This window comes from Mixophyes fleayi, chromosome 3 (assembly GCF_038048845.1).
Source record: "Mixophyes fleayi isolate aMixFle1 chromosome 3, aMixFle1.hap1, whole genome shotgun sequence".
Lineage (NCBI taxonomy): Eukaryota > Metazoa > Chordata > Amphibia > Anura > Limnodynastidae > Mixophyes > Mixophyes fleayi.
This window is the reverse complement of record NC_134404.1, coordinates 256,973,022-256,991,242: the sequence shown is the minus strand read 5'-3', so window position 1 is coordinate 256,991,242 and position 18,221 is coordinate 256,973,022. Positions and strand designations below refer to the sequence as shown.

General features: G+C 40.0%; 1 protein-coding gene across 4 annotated transcripts in view; it reads right to left on the bottom strand.

The window, feature by feature from the left end:
• The window catches only part of IPCEF1 (interaction protein for cytohesin exchange factors 1), a 209,755-nt gene that overhangs the window by 135,244 nt on the left and 56,290 nt on the right, over nucleotides 1–18,221 (bottom strand). Inside the window, exon 1 of one of the 4 annotated variants that reach the window (XM_075203485.1) lies at nucleotides 11,982–12,057. The exons of 1 other annotated variant lie outside the window; for it this stretch is intronic. The gene's annotated coding sequence lies outside the window, so the exon portion shown is untranslated. Of the gene's footprint in view, nucleotides 1–9,817; nucleotides 9,905–11,981; nucleotides 12,058–18,221 lie in introns of those variants that run through there. 2 more of the 4 variants (XM_075203483.1, XM_075203486.1) reach the window with 2 other exon arrangements.

Genomic DNA, 18,221 nt, shown 5'->3' with positions numbered 1-18,221 from the left:
GCTGCCACTCCTGAGCAAGCTCTGCACTGGTGGTACCCCATACCCGCAGCTGAATCAACTTTAGGAGATGGTTGTGACGCTTGCTGGGCGTTCCTGAAGCCTTTTTCACAACTATTCAACTATTGCACCTCTCTCCTTGAAGTTCTTGATGATCCGATCAATGGATGTATAATGATTATGTACTAAAGATATTTTCCCTTAATTTTCCAGTAGGACATTGTGTATTGTATGTAACCTTGTAATGTAATCTCAACGTGTGCTTTGCTAAATGACATGAGTCTGAACCTATGCAAGTGTCAAAAATCTTTTGAAACTAGCCAGGCCGGGGATTAATAAGGATTTTGGAGGAGTTTGAAGCCCCAAAGTTGTAAATCATCTTGCCACTCAAGAAGAGCAGAGGTGAGAGACTCTCTGAGTTGCACAAACATATATCTTAGTGATAGATAATTTACTTTGGAAAGCTCTGTGTCATTTTGGGAATCAATCTGACTTAATTGAAAATGTAATTCCTAAGGTGAGGGTGAAGAGCCTGTAAGAAGGGTTTAAAATCTTCTGCTTTAGACATTACATTGTGCATTTTCCTGAGGGGGTCTATCAAGACCTCACACATGCCAAGTCTTAACTAGTATGTAGTGATTCTGCTTATATTTCCTATTTCATTTCTGAAACTTATGTGTGCAACTTATTGTATATCTTGTTATAAACTTTTTTGTAACTAAGCCTTGGAAACATGTTTTCAGATTAAATAAATTTAAGCTAGTGTATTCTCCGTGTTTTTTTGTGAATTTACGAAGCCCAGGGAGGATCATGCTATATGTGTATGTGATTTAAGTGTGAAACATTAATAAGTGGTTTTGGTGAATGTAAGAACACCATAAAAAATCCTTTGTGGTGGCAGAAAAGGTGTATTCATTACTAAGTGACTAAGGTGATGCCAGTTATGGCCAGCTGTTTAGATTGCTGTATCTGGGACAGGCTGGACATTCGTTGGCAGCTTGGTGGGATTGATAATATTTTTCTTTTTATCATAAGAACTTAAGTGAATTAGTGGTGTGTGATTCTAGAGAGAGTCAGCATACTAATTGACTGTAGATTATGCTCAAAGCTTACAAAATGTTAAAATACATTTAGCGCAAATACTTTCTTTTCCCCCCTTCTTGTTTTCTTTTCAATTTTTTTAATTGGTGGAAGTGTGAGGTCCAGAATGGCCACTGACTATAAGCAGATGAAAAAGGATGAGCTTTTGGCTTTGTGTGTCGATAGAGGAATTGTTGTTGTCCCAGGAGGGCAGTCAGCACTGGATATTACCACAAATACCTCTGTTGAACCAAGTGGGGAGTCTATCCTGGACAGTTACCTTCACACTGCTCTCAAACAGATGAAGGATGCAGACTCTGCAACATCACTGCGGCTGATCCAGCAACTCCAAGAAGTTGTAGAACGCCGAGCAGACAGGGAGGCTATCGAACATCTTGCAGATGAATCTGCCGCTGCACAGCGACAAGCTGAACATAAACACCAGCTGGAGCTAGCCTGGTTCAGACCGAGATCTGGGTAGGAAAAAACCCAGGCACGACCAATTCCCTGGTTTGGAAAAAGACAGTGACCTTGATACATTCTTGAGGGAATTTGAAAGCACTTGCCGACAGTTTGAACTGGACCCCAGTGAGTGGGACAGCTATTTAACCCCTGGAGGGAAAGCTTTGGAAGCGTTTGCAGACCTTCCCCGGGAACTGGATGGCGATAATGTTGCAAGTAAGAAAGCTTTGTTACTTTGTTTCAACATAACTCCTGAGGCTTATCAGCGGAAATTCTGGGACTCAAGGCGCAGTCGCTCTGATACCTATGCCGTACTGTTAACGCAATTATCATCCATGATGCATCAATGGATTGGGGGATTGCAGGTACTAGACTATGATAATGTAAAGGATCTATTCTCCAGGAGCAGTTCCTCACACTGTGCCCAGCTGAGGTGAGGGAATGGGTTGTGGATTATGACCCTAAGACATCACAAATGGCTGCTAGCCTGGCTGACAAGTGCACAGTTATCAGGGCTCCTGTAACGAAGAAGAGTTGGGCAGCGCCAGGGCAAACTACATGGGAAGAGAGGCAACCTGGAGGATCACCCGAGATCCCCATCAACCAAACCAGCTGTTGCTGCACCTTTTGGGAGGGCGGGGGGGAAACCTGTTTTGGCAACTGGCCGCAGGTGTTCTACATGTGATAAAGTGTGGTACATCAGTGTCAATTATCCCAAAAAGAAGAAAACAACTCTTTCTCCTGTGGGTGGCCCAGCAGGAATCCCAGTGTCGGCTGTCCTGTGTGCAGGAGGACCCCAAGAACGCCCCAGAGACAATTTGCAAGCAGTTAAGGTAGGACACCAAGTCGCACTTGGGTTGTTAGACTCTGGCACAGATCTGACTCTTGTACATCCAGCTCTAGTGAGCCCAGAGAACATTATTCCCAGGAAGACTATTGCTGCGCGAGGAGTTGGGGGCCTACATTCTGCTGTATCACTAACTAGAGTCTACCTAGATTGGGGCTCTGGCAGATGGCAGACAAGATGTTGGTGTACTAGACGATCTGCCTGCCATGGTACTGTTGGGAACTGATTTGGGAAGGATGCATGATGCTTATATAAATGAAAGTGATGTCATTTCTGATGCACTGAGGCAAACTAACCCTATTCTTTCCCAGGTGGATTCTGCTGACCAGCATAACATGAGTGCAAAAATATATAATGAATTTTTATGTGCTACTGAGAGTACTCATGTGTTTTATGATACTGCTCTTGTTGGAGAGACTAACACTTTAAATCCCCTGGGTTGTGAATTTGATAAGGGCAAAATGTGTGCGATTGTGCCTAAATGTGATACTATGTCTGCTAATGTTTTAGGTAGTCAGATCGATTTACATATGCCCAATTCTGAAGGTGACCCAATGTGTGAAATTGTATCAAATGTATTAGCAGTAGTGACCCAGAGAGCAGCACAGTGGAGCTGTGCATTAATCCCTGCAAGTGTGGAGGAAAGTACACTAGAAACTAATCCCCCTCCACCTCTCTCCCTCACTGTAGAAGCTGCAGATTCAGGCAGTGATTTCAATGAGTGACCTCATGTTGTGTGCAACACCGATAAGCTCAGAACTGACACTTTCAAAGCAAAACTAAACACTGGTCCCAGTTTATCGACAGTGAGAGTGATGGTCAGTCAGTCCTGTCTTGAAGGTGAAGAAGATAGAATTCTTGGGGAATATGGCCTTTTGTACAGAGAGAAAAATGTGATGAGTATGCATCCAGATAAAATTGCTGACAGGCAGCTAGTTGTACCTCAAACCTATAAGGAAAAGTTGCTGAAAGTAGCCCATGAGATACCCCTAGCAGGACATTTGGGGCTTGCCAGAACTAAAACTCATTTGGTACATAATTTTTACTGGCCTGGCATGCTGACTGACATAACCAAGTAATGTTGCTCCTGCCATGCATGCCAGGTGGTTGAGAAATCTGGTGATGTGGGGAGGGCCCCTCTCATTCCCCTGCCTCTCATATCAGAACCCTTTCAACGGGTTGCTGTGGATATTGTGGGTCCTCTAGCCATTCCCAGTAGCTCAGAGAAAGAGTACATTCTGACTGTAGTGGATTATGCCACTAGGTACCCAGAAGCTCTTTCCTCCATTTGCTCAGACAAAGTAACAGATGCACTTATAATTATCTTCTCCATGGTGGGGTTCCTAAATAATAATAAATGTTAACTGATCAAGGTACCAAGTTCATGTCTTTGTAAAAAGATGCAGGTGAATCATTTAATTACTTCCCCTTATCATCCGCAGGCCAACGGGCTGTGCGAACGCCTTAATGGCACCCTAAAACAAATGCTTAGTACTTTTGTGGAGTCGCAGGGAAGAGACTGGTAGAGGTTTCTGCTGCACCTCCTCTTTGCATACAGCGAGGTACCGCAGGAATCCACTGGCTTTTCATCCTTAGAACTACTGTACGGGCACCAGGTGCACGGCCCGTTAGAATTCATTAGGAAACAGTGGGAAGGGAAATTGATCACCCCAGAAATGTTAGTGGTGCACTATGTGATGTAGTTCAGGGAAAAATTGCAGTCCTTAATGAGGTGTGACAGAGCAACCTAAAAGCTGAGCGGGCGAAACAGAAGCTGTGGTATGACCGTAATGAGAGAGAACACATATTTGATGTGGGGCAAAAGGTTCTGGTTCTGATCCCTATGCGCCAGAACAAGTTGCAGGCTGCCTGGGAGGGCCCCTACACCATTATACAGCGCATTAATGATGTCAATTATGTAGTGGCAAAAGATGAGGACCAAAAAAGGCAGAAGGTATATCACATCAACATGCTCAAAGCTTATCATGACAGGGAAGCTTGTGTATTAGCTGTGTGTAGCTTGCCTGAGTGTGATCAGAAATCTAACTTCTTGGTAGATTTATCAGCTGCTGCTAAAGAGGCAGGGTCCCTAGCAGGCACCCACTGCAGTGAAGAGCTGTCTAATTCTCAGCTAGAACAGCTAGCTGACATGCTACGGCCCAATCAGTCCCATTTTACACTTGGAAAAACACACTTGGACATACATCATGTAAACACAGGCAACCAGACCCCCCTCAGAAAGCCAGCATATCGTACTTCCCTAGAAGTGCTAGAAGCATTGAAAATGGAGATAGACGAGATGTTGCAGCTAGGGGTAATTCAAAAGTCTCACAGTTACTGGGCTGCCCCAGTGGTACTGGTCCCAAAAAAATGTGGGGGCACCTGGTTCTGTGTAGACTATAGGAGGTTGAATGACACCACAGTGTTTGATGGTTATCCTATGCCTAGGATAGATGAACTACTAGATCACCATCATCGATCTCAGTAGAGGTTACTCGCAGATCACATTGTTACCCGAGGCATGTGAGCGGTACGCATTTATCTCCCCATTTGGGCTGTTTGAGTTTTTGCCCTTTGGAAAGATAAATGCCCCTGTGTTCTTCCAGTGCCTGGTTAATGACCTGCTTAAGACCCAGGATGGACATGCAGTTGCCTTCCTGGATGACATTGAGGTGTTCAGCCTGACCTGGGAGGAGCACCTGATCCATCTGAATAGTGTGTTACGGAGGCAGGTCTGACAATCAAACCAGAAAAGTGCCAGCTTGGCATGCCTGAAGTGCAGCACTTGGGGAACTGTGTAGGGGGAGGTACCCTCCGCCCAAACCCAGCCAAAGTAGAGGCGATCACTACGTGGCCGACCACTATCACAAAAAAGCGAATCATGTCTTTTTTAGGTACAGCTGGGAATTGCCAAAAGTTCGTGCCCCATTATAGCACCCTAGCCAAACCTCTTACTGACTTAACAAAAAAGAAATTACCACAGGTGGTTAATTGAACAGAGGATTGTGAAAATGCATTTACAGCTCTGAAATATGCTCTGGCCAGTCCCCTGTGCTGCAGGCCCCAGATTTCAAACGGAGGTTTATAGTACAGACCGTTGCATCTAACTATGGACTAGGAGCTCTCCTTAGCAAGGTGACAGCGAGAGGAGCACCCTATCATTTTCCTAAGTAGAAAACGACTCACCCGAGAGGGGGCGTATGCTACCATTGAACAATATTGCCTAGCCTTCGTATGGGCACTGCATAAGGTTCAGCTGTGACAGGATGGACCGCCTACGCCACCCTGTCTGTCACTGCTGGGAACCGATTGGGCTTACTTTTGCCACCGTTCCCTTTCATTATCCCAAATGCAACCTCTAACCACAGTAGGAGGGGCTCACAAATGCTGCCACCACTGGGCTCTTTACCGGCATCCAGTACCGTGTTTCTTCTGGGTAACTGACGCTGCTAGTGTACCCTGTTACTGGTGTACTTGCGCTGGTACTCCTGACCTCTTTCTATGGGGCACGATTGCTGTGGATGGATCCCCCCTGGCCTATCACACTGGTCAGAGCTGATGGGTAGCAGGCAAAGCGGTGGTATCGGAGAGCTGGGTCCAAAACAGAGAATTGTACCCTACATTTTGTACCAATTTTTATCCTATTTGCAAATATACATGCAAAATTAAAAGATTTTCTACTGGGATACCTTTTGGATCATTTTTAAGCTAAAGATTGGAGTAAGTCATCTACAGTAAAAGAAATTATAAAGATATACATACAATGCTTACTAAGTCACAATATCTTGTGAGTATACACACAAAAGGGATGAGAAATCCTGAAAAAAAAACGTTTCATGCTGTGGAAAAACACATTCAGAAGAAAGTCTATTACTTAATTAGAAACACATGTTCCTATTTGTTTCTGGAAGTGCACTATATAAAGCGGTTTAAAGGAGAAGAAACCAAAATATTACTTATTTGTTTATATTTGATTTGCACTTACAGTATTACGCTATGTATTTGTTATTTGTTTTATTCACATGAAAATTCAAATGAGGAGTAACTGCACACCAAGAGTCTGAAGTTCATAAAATTTAAGTATCAAATATTTTACTTTGATATTATTATATTTACCATTATTGTTATGTAAGAGCACCTAAACGCTTGAGGTTTCATCAATAACGTTGTTGAGTATTATTTATAACAAGTTAACCCATGCATGCATTCTAGTCAAATCAAGCTACTTAAGGTGTTAAAAAGGTTCTTGTCATGCATTTGGGCCATAGCCCAGGCCTCAACCACCAACCACTCCCCACTGTCACCCCCGGCAACCACCAACCACTCCCAACTGTCACTTCTCCTTCAAGAAATATATATATATATTTTTTAAATCTTTATAAACACTTTTAACAATTAACAAATTAAATTAACAAATTAAAAACATCTTAGTATACCAAATTTCAGCCCTTTCTGAATTTTTTTTTCCACACACACTAAGAATTTAGTAGGTCAGTGTATAACTCCGCCCAGCAGGTGGCACTGCAGCTTTGTTTTATTTTTTCCACACACACACAGACAGACTAACACACGCCACTAGACATTTATATTATAGATAAGGAAGTGTATATCCTTTTTTAAATAGTGTGTGAAAAACAATAAATCTATGAGTGATCTAAATAGATCAGATTAATAGTGATAATATAAAGTGAAAAATAGTGAAGTGAGAATTAAGAATCACTAACCAAAGAAACGAATAGTAAATAATCTAAGACACTACAGCCTCATATTACTAACGCCAACTAAAATATAAATTTTAAAACATACATAAATAAATATGTAATAATATAATGTGAAAAAATGTGCCAATATAATAAAACAAAAAAGAAAAGGAATAAACAATGATGAGATATACATATATGTTTTTACATGAAGACGTCCATATTAGATGAAAACCATATAATTAGTTTTATCATTCAGACCATATGGCACCAAACTGTTCATTAAAAATATCTTTTTAGATTCTTTTTTCAGGAGTTCTGCTGTAAATTACCACCTCCGATTCCTAGAGATACCTGTTCCATCACAAAGGTTTGAAGTGTGTCCGGATGATTGTCATGATATAATAAAAAAATGTTTGGTCACTGTAGTGAGAGGTTTGAATTTATCTCTATCATTGGGGGCATTTTTAATGTTGTTAACATGTTCCAACAGGCGTCTTTTAAATGGTCTTGTTGTCATACCTATATATTTGAGGCCACAAGGGCAAGTCAAGCAATAGAAAACCCCAACAGAATTACAATTTACAAATTGATTAATATTCCAAATTCTAGAATACCTATCCACATATTGATGCATCTGGATAGTGTATTTGCAAGCTTTGCATCTGCCACATCTATAAAATCCCATTGTTGATTTCAACAATTTCTTTTTGTTAATAAAGTGGCTATGAACAAAGCGATATTTCAAATTACGAGGTCTCCGCCATGTTATTGCAATTTGATCATCAAGGTTTTGTCTGAGATCATCATCTAGTAGTAATACATGCCAATGCTTCTGGAAGACATCAGAAATATCCCTCCATTCAGATCAGAATGTGCAAATCATTCTTGTTCCACTCCTCGGCTTGCCAAGTTAAAACAATTATGTGAAACGCGCGTCGGCGTTCGCCTCGCTGTGTTCTTTATTAGATAGCCCTACGCTGCACAGAAGAATTTGCAATTAATATATACTATAAAAATGCATTGTATGCACAGTAAGTATTGCATTGTATGTGCAGTACGTATTGCAAGCATCTTTATGTATTTAATGTAAAAAAAATAGTTGCTATAAATGTTTATGTTTCTGTTAAGAGTTGTTCTTATATTTTACATTACAATTTGTATGCGTTCTTGTGTGACCTTTTATTGTACATACACATGTCCATATACAGCAGTCTGTGTGTACCTATATACACAACTACTGTTTAGCCAGAACGTACTTCCACCTAGGCCCAAATCGAAATGTAACTTGAGATACGCTTGCATTTGAATATGGTCAGAACTATGCTCAAGTTCCTTACTTTTTTTAAAAATGCAAGATCCTTGCAAGTTGCATTTGGACTTGAATCAGGCCCTTTGTGTCAATTTCCTATTGTCTCCTACCTCATGCCAGTAACTCATTTAACTCAAGAGCTGACATCACGGCAAAACACCTCCACCTATCCCTTTACTATCAGCACAATCACTCTTTTTGGATAGAGGTTTTTCATATAGTAAATTGTCACTAATGTGCTATTTGATGACTTCCCTGCATAGCTCTTTCAAAATCACTCTCTGAAAAGTTTCTAAGTCACTATTGGAGGAAACAGACATGGTGAAGAGCAGATCTTGGGAATTATTTTGGTAAAAATATAGTCCTTGTATTAGCAATGGCATGCCACCTGTCAATGAAATACCCAACCCTTAATTAACGGCGGAATTCACTTGGACCTACCAGTGGCACTAACTCCATTAACATACCATTCTGTGTCTATATGACAAATATGGAAATTAGTTATGCATTAACACTCAATGGAGAGTGCAAAACCACATACAACAGAGAATAGTCACTCGCAAATGTTCACATGTTAATGCTAATAGAAATATGCAATTGAGTTCTATGTTTGCACATCGTAAATTGCTGCCATTGTTTGGGTATGTAGGTGCATTATTGTGAGAGAACTGGTCTTAATGTGTGTTTATAATATAATCTGTTTCACTTTCTGTTTTTTAGACTACAGGAAGAATAATTGATTGGGCTTCTCAAGTGTTGCTGCTGAAATGCCCTAACATTCCTGATGGTAGCATTTGTTGAAAGACACACACCATTCAACCCTTAATTAGTTCAAGGGGTATATTTACTAAACTGTGGGTTTGAAAAAGTAGAGATGTTGCTTATAGCAACTGATCAGATTTTAGCTATTATTTATTTAGTACATTCTATAAAATGACAGCTAGAATCTGATTGGTTGCTATAGGCAACATCTCCACTTTTTCAAACCTGCAATTTATTAAATATACCCCCAAGGTTCTCTATATAAGCTGCTATTGACCAGACCGTTCTGTCTAATAGTGTAAGGCTTGTGGTTAGTTTTTTTTTTTTCTCTCAAAGCATATACTATTATGGATTAGACTGTTAGAAGAAAAACAGTTTCAACACTAGTTCCTGATGCAACACATTTAATAATAGGGGACTTAATAAAGCCATCTGTACGGCAGTTCCACATTGTGGCAGAATGAAAAATGTCACTTGTTGAACAAGAGATAATATATTCAAGTAATTTCCACTCTTGTGCAAGTGTGTATGCACGCAACAGCTAATTTAAGATGATTTAGTCAGATGAAAAATAACAAAACTTTTAATTTACATATCACATTAAAAGACAAAAGAGCAAAAAATCTAAAAAAGAGAGAAAGAGAAGAAATTACATACCCAGAAATTCAGTGTAGAATGCAGCAGCAATAATTTGGCTGTACAATCCACTGAGAGCATCTCAACTTGACAGGAAACTCTTTCAGAAACTGCTTGTATTACTAAGATTGCTTAAGAGGAAAGAAGGATGGGCTCCACTATGTAGATTTATTTTCTAAATGACACCTCACTTTCAAGTAGTCATTAACACAGAAGTTGTACTGCGGGATAGGTAGAACTGGAAGAAACGCTGTTCAAAAAGACTTAAATAAATGTATTATTTGTGTACAAAAATTATATGTTATATTATTATGTTATAAAGTTCCTGTACAAAGCTTGATTAGTATATAATGTGGACATAATATATATCTTCATTTATGTATGGCGCTTGAAATTATCATATTATATCTGCAGAATCTTTATTGCTCAATAAAAAGAGAGTATATCTGCTTATATATTTTTTGCAGGTGACTAAAACCCAATAGAAAATTGAAACCATAATTATGGAGGAAAATTCATAAGATCCAGTTGGCTTTGTTTTATACAGCAATCAGCCACAACATTAAACCCACCTGCCTAATATTGTGTTGGTTCCCCTTGTGCCACCTAAACAGATTTAGCCCATCGAGGAATGGTCTCGATAAGACCTCTGAAAGTGTCCTGTGGTTTCTGGCACCAAGACATTAGCAACAGCTCCTTTAAGTCCTGTATATTGCAAGGTGGGGCCTCCATGGCTCAGACTTTTTCCAGCACAGCCCACAGATGCTCGATCACAGTGCGATTGGTGGTTTTAAGGCGGCAATGGGTGTACCCGGCGCTAGAATACATTATAGAGGCGTTGGGTACACCCATTGCTGCCTTAAAAGTGCCAATCGCACTGTGACCTCTGTAAATGACGAACTTAGCAGTCAACGGATTTTCTTTATTGGCAATTTACAGGTGACGGATATAACTGCTGCCGGAGATACAGTGCAACAAAATAATGCCATATACACACATATATCCGAGCACATAAGTCTGAGCCATATATATATATATATATATATATATATATATATATATATATATACCGTATATACTCGAGTATAAGCTGACCCGAATATAAGCCGAGGCATCTAATTTTACCACAAAAAACTGGGAAAACGTATTGACTCGAGTTTAAGTCGAGGGGGGCTTTTTCAGCATAAAAAATGTGCTAAAAAACTCGGCTTATACACATGTATGTACGGTATATATATATATATATATATATATATATATATATATAGATAGATAGATATAGATATATATATATATAGATATATACATAATGTATATGCACACACACATATATTTATATATATATATATATATATATATATATATATATATATACACATATATATTATATATATATATATATATATATATATATATATATATAAAAAACAGACATAGATTCTCTGCACTCACCATGTACAAACTGGGGTGCAAGAGGGGGTTGCGCACATTTTATGGACAAGAAAACAGGGATACTCTGCACTCTCCAAACACATAATTATTGCTATACCAAGTACTGTTCTATATTAGAAACAGGGAATGTTAGTTTCACATATTGCAATATATGTTAAGCTGACCAACTGACGCCAAAGTCTTCCCATTCTGGCCAGTCCTAACATGATCAAATGCTATGCTATTTTATCTGGGCTTAAGGCTTACCTGCACACAGCTTTTAAAGGAAAGGCTTTCCCAAGCACTAGCAGCCATTAGACACCTGGGACTCACCTGACTCAAGTTGGAATTAATAAATGTAAAGAATGTAGAAAATGGGATGCAAGAATTATGGGACTTACATAATCATATAAATAATTATCATGTTAGGACTGGCCAGAATGGGAAGACTTTGGCGTCAGTTGGTCAGCTTAACACATATTGCAATATGTGGAACTAACATTCCCTGTTTCTAATATAGAACAGTACTTGGTATAGCAATAATTATGTGTTTGGAGAGTGCAGAGTATCCCTGTTTTCTTATATATATATATATATATATATATATATATATATATATATATATATATACACTCACACAAAATTGAAAAATATTAATTACTACTTAAAACACTTCCTTCTGCAAACATATTAAAATGTCATTCCAGTAAAATTCTGCATTCAGGGTTAGACAAATTGTGTCACTCTCTCTTACCTGATTTTGCTCCGTAGACTACCTGATGTTCTAACTTGCTTGTTCTTGGAGCGTTGTTGTCAGTTGGCTTGCTACTGGAACCTTTGGGTCCTGAATTGAAAATGTGCAAAAATTGTATTAAAATGCAAAACATTACCAAACCTTGAATGATTCACACAAACACTCCATTATGACCAAGTAAAACATCCCCCTAGTACAGGCATATGTGTATACAATAAAATATATAAAAACTATTTATAATCATATACTAACATCTACCATCTCTGTCTGTCTAGTATTTAACATTCTAGTGACTGCTGAGATCATAGAAAGCAAATCGCTACACAATACAGAGATCATGCCCCCACAAGCTATTTCATCACCTCCCCCTGCCTGCTAATTCTTTAACAGCCCCCCTAGCCAATTCATTAACACCCCCCCTAGCCACAATTCATTAAACCCCCCTTTGCCAATCCATTAACCCCTCCAGCCAATTAATTAACACCCTCCTCTAGCCAATCACCACCTCCCACCTCCTAGCCAATTTAATAATTTCCCCCCTCTAGTCAATTCATTAACCCGCCCAGCCAATTAATTAACCGCCCCCAGATACCTCCTCCCCCCCTTAGCCAATTCATTAAACCCCCTCTAGCCAATTCATTAATCGCCTCCCCCCAGTCATACCTGTTCCCTGGATATTTAACAAACTTACCTTGCTCTGCTCCCCTTCTCTCCAGGCTCTCGCACTGACAGGGCAGCTAACAGCATCAGATGTGCTGTTAGCTGCCTGCATTTACCACAGTGTGTACAGGGAAAGTTGGGGCCACCCCCTTGAGACCAGGGGTGGCCCCAATCAATGAGGAGGTGAGCGCCGAGATTTTAGGGGCATTGATATTTAAAAAAAAAAAGAAAAAAAATCCTGGAAAAGATTGCCGGCGTAGCGCCCCCTAGGATCCAGCGTTTCTGGCTGCTTGTATATATATATATGATGAATTTATTTTTAAAATGTCATACTAAGTTATTTTTTAGACGAAGTGGTATAAAATGTTTTTTTTTATGTGATGAAATTCACTGCTGTACATTTTGCTGACATTTCCTGTTACCCTGTTACACCATATATTTCACATCTTCACTTCCTCATTTTAATTTAGTAAATCAACAATATTTGCCTGTTACCAATGCTCTACTCATTTTTGTTTTTAGTAACATGATTACAAAACTCACAGCTGATTAATAAAAATGAGCAGGTTCAGATTATAAAAAGTCCAGATTGCAAAATAATTTTTCACACCATACTCAAGCTACATAGACATAAACACAAATCATATGTTAATTTTGATGTGTGAATTTAGTATAAACACAACAATGCTATACCTTGATGGCCCATTGACAAAAGAATCAATCTGTTTATTTCAGGCACTTTTAAAGGAATTGCACGTTGTACACTGTGACTCCATGGTGTCACAGTACCTGCAGTCAGGGTTTATGTGTAATAATGTACATTATACAAAAAGAGAGCATATAGAAAAATAATATAAAAATGACTATGCTTGATGTCACTTATACAAAATACAGTCAAAATAGTGATAATATAGAACAGCAGTATTTTGAAAAGTCTATCTGATAAAGGAAATGTATATAAAATTAGAAATGCTCACTGGCCCCCGTGTTTTGGTTTTGGCTTTGGATCTGGATCACCTTCATGTTTTGGTTTTGCCAAAACCGCCCTTGCGTGTTTTGGTTTTGTTTTGCTATTTTTTTACAAAATTCAATTTTTTGGGCTAAAATAACATAATTTAGGTATTATTTTGTACCTACATTATTATTAACCTCACTAACACTAATTTGCAGTCATTTCCATTAAATTTTGACCATCTCACAGGTCACAATATGCTTTTCATACACTTTCAGCCAAATACTGCAGCAATCTGGCTGGATGGTAAGCGACAGAGCAATGACTCAAACACACAGCAGTTCCTACCACATCTAGGAAACATTACAACGAGCGCTTCACGTGTTTCTTGGATAAGTGAGGTAATTCTACAGCTAATAAATGTCAACGAGCACTGATTCCCCCTGGATGTGTTCTTTTATCAGACACACACCAATCCAGGGTGCCAGACAACACAGTTGAGAGAGCTATTGAAATCCAAAGTAAAAAGCCAGTTCATCAGTGATCTTAGAATCAGCCACAATGAACTGCTTTAAGGACGCTATTAACCAAAATGACCACCCTGCACTTATAGCGAAAGTTACAAAAAAGCATCCTGCAAAGACTGTACGATAAATCAAAATGACCAAAGCACCTTTTCTCTTTGGGTGTATATTACACCCTACACTTATAGTGAAAGTTACAAAAAAGCAACCTGCAAAGACTGTATGATAAATCAAAATGCCAAAAGCACCTTTTCTCTTTGGGTGTATATTACACCCTACACTTATTAGTGCAAATTACAAAAAATACTGTTTAACCCCTGCTAGGTCCTCCTTAAAGAAGCTATCAATGGCCTAAAGGCATCTTAGACCAACAGTGATGTGAAGTGAATTCTACAATGTCCAGATGGTGTCATCATCATCTTCAGCATCATCCTCACCCTCATCAGTGTGCACATCATCATCACAGACTATTAATTAATCTCCGCTGGAATCCGCCATTAGAGAAGTGTCAGTACTTGGATGTATTTGCCGGTAAAGGCCTTCCTCATGGAAGACGTAGTTCATTTTGATGAACATCATCTTTTCCACATTTTTAGGAAGTAACCTCCTATGGCGATCACTGACAAGGTTCCCGGCTGTGCTGAATACTCTTTCTGAGTACACACTGGAGGGTGGGCAGCTTAGGTATTACAAAGCAAGTTTGTACATGGGTTTCCAAATGGCTTGTTTTTCCTCCCAGTATGTAAATGGACTGTCTGACATTTCCATATCAATTAACTCTTGAAAATAATCCTGCACCATCCTTTGCATGTTAATAGTAGGATTGGATGTAGTTATGGCCGAGGTCACACTTTTTTTGGTAAAATCTTTCAAACCAGCCCAGATGTCAAACTGTTGTGGAGTGCCACCTGTGTCATCCCTGCTTCTCTTTGGAAAGTGCAATTTTTTCAGAGCAGCAGTTGCCTGAAAAACTGAAGGAGGAAACGTCGTCAAGCCAAGGCCCAGTACAGCGGACAACTTGCTGACCTTGTTCCTTGCAACTATTCAGATCTTGGTCATTTGGAAGCATAGAATCGATGTAGGTCTTAAACCTCGGATCAAGCACAGTTGCCGAAACATAGTGATCCGACTTCAAGATTTTAATAACTCTTGGATCATTGCGAAGCGAATTAAGTACTTAATCTACAAGGCCAACATACTTTGCGGAATTGCTTTCTTTCATCTCCTCCTTCAGTTTGTCAAGCTGCAGTTCCAAAAGTCGAATTAAGGGAATGACTTGACTCAAGCATGTAGAGTCTGAACTCACTTCACATGTCATAACTTCAAATGGTTTCAGCACCTTACACAGCACAGAAAGGATTCTCCACTGTGCAAGACTGAAATACATGCCCCCTCCTTTCCCAATGTCATGGCTTGTGCAATACGCTTGTATCGCTTTCCGCTGTTCCTCCATCCTCTGAAGCATGTACAGGTTAACACCTCTTACTTAAGTTGGTGGCAGGGCAAGTTAAATTGTTCTTGGAGCTGCTGCAATCTCCTACATGCTGTGGCAGAATGCCGGAAATGTCCCGTAATTTTAAGGGCCACTGAAAGTATCTCCAGCACCTCACGGTTATTTTTCAAGAAGCTCCGCACCACCAAGTTTATTGTGTGAGCAAAGCAGGGAATGTGATGCAATTCACCCAGCTGTAATGCTCGCACAATATTGTTGGCGTTATCAGAAATAACATATACTGAGGAGAGTCCAAGTGGTATAAGCCATGTATCAATGACATCCCTTAGTTTTCGTAACAAATTATCAGCTGTATGCCTGTTAGTGAAGCCGGTGATACAAAGAGTATCCTGTCTGTGACAATTGTTACGTAGCGGTGTACATGCTGCTGCTGTTCCTGCTTGTGAAGGCGAATGACCAACCCAGTGGGCTGTCACAGTCATATAATCTTTGGTTTGGCCACTTCCACTTGTCCACATATCTGTGGTTAAGTGTACAGTGGGTAGAATGGCATTTTTGAGCCCAATTAGTACATTTTTACGAACGTTTTGGTGCAGTTGCGGAATAGCTTTTCGTGAAAAATGGTGTTACGATGGAATTTTGTAACGGGGACACAAAACATCAATTAACTGTGAAAAATCAGCTGCGTTTATAGTGGATATTGGACGCAGATCTAACACTAGCATAATCTCCATGGCGTCTGTGATCCACTTTGCGACTGGGTGACTGCTGTTATATTTGCTTCCTCTAGCAAAAGATTGTTTCACAGTTAATTGTTGTAAAGTACTAGTGCCCTTCTTCTTGGACTTCTTATGGAAGGAAGATTCACCCCCAGCAGCAGCAACAGCAGCAGTGTCAGGTTCTGCCTGCAAGCCCCTTGCAGTGCATACTGCTTTGCTTGGCAGCTCCTGCCTCCTGGACTAATTGACTTTATTAGTGTGTATTTTCAGCAGTACCTCTGATCACCAGAGGTGCTGCTATCGTGCCTTTCATGGTTGCATTAGGGTTTAACCCGTTCTCCAATTATCTCATGCACCTAGGTGTGTTCTCATTTCCCATATATATACCTGTCACTCCCAGCACACATTGCTGGTTATTGTTGTCCTCCTGATGTTATACTCTGAGGTCACTTCCTCCTGTGGTGCTCCTGGATCTATGCTGGGTGAGATCTATTTCAAGATACATTCTGCTGACCTGTTTCATATGTGAACCTGGGACTAACCTGTGCATTTCCCTGTATATGCTGCCTGGAATCTTTCCTCACCTCCCATTTACCTGCAACTGCTGAATATCTGGTATTTCTGCAAGCTTATGATTTTATCACCTGTTCATACTCTCCAGCAATAAACATTGTTTGTTTATTCACCTTATCCATGCATCCTTAGCTGTATTTCTACATTGATCCGTGACAAGCAGCAGAGGGACTAACGCTCAAACATTCTTCAGAGGAATCAATTATAGTGCAGGAGTCATCGAGCCTTACCAAGTGGGATGCAGGACTATCTCCGATCACTAATGAGGATATTGATGAGGACGGTTTATGGGTGTAGATTGCAGGCGTTGGGATGTAGGTGAGAGAAGTGTCGTAGCTGATAATGGAGTGCTTGTTGTTATTTTTTTGCCATAACTTTCAGCTTTTCCTAACACCTTGCCATGAACTCTCGTCAAATGGCGTAACATGGATGAGGTTCCAAGATGGTTAAGGTCTCTCCCTTGACTGACTGTGGCTTTACATACACTACAAGTGGCTATACAGTTGTTGTCAGGATTTGGGTAGAAATAATTCCACACATAATTTCTTATGCCCAGGCATGACAATGGCCTTCTTCTTGTCACGTGCCAGAACTGCGTCCACTGGTGCAGGACTTACACAAACAACCTCATCCTCATCAACGTCCTCATTCGCGCCCTCATTACACAAATATCCCCCTCATCATCTTCCAATTTCAAAGTGGCATCCTCAATTGATGTATCACCAGCTACACTCGGGCTGTTCAGGCACACATCAGCAGAAATGCTGAAAATGCCCTTCTTTATGGGTACACTATCAGAATGGTCACAATTAAACATAGCACTCGTGGATGGGCTCTCCTCAGGATTTATGTCATTTCTGATTCTGAGCATACTTTTTCCTCTAATGCCTTACTGTTTTCTTGCAGCTCGGCTTTTACACGTAACAGTAGTTGTGCACCACTTTTGGACTCCGAATTACTTGGTCTTGCTTGGTCACGAGTGACCTTACATGAAGAGGCCTCAGTAACATTTTTAGATCTTGCACTAATAAAGAAAGGCGAAGGCCTCATTCTTTCTTTGCCACTGCGTGTGTAGAATGGCATGTTGGCAATTTTTTTTTTTTTTTTATCGGCAGTTAACTATTCCTCTATTACAGCTCTTTTTCTCTTCAACACGGTAAAAGGTGGTTTTTTTGTGATTTTTTTTTCCCTGACTTCAAAAGACTTTGTACTTTTACATAGGCTTTACCAGATGACGTACAGGGAAGACTACTATCAGGACTGGTGGCAGCAGCTGCTTGTTGCTCCTGCTCATATGTGTACTGCTGTGAATCCATTTTAATGAGGCCCCAAACACTTTGTAGTGCAAATTAAGAAATA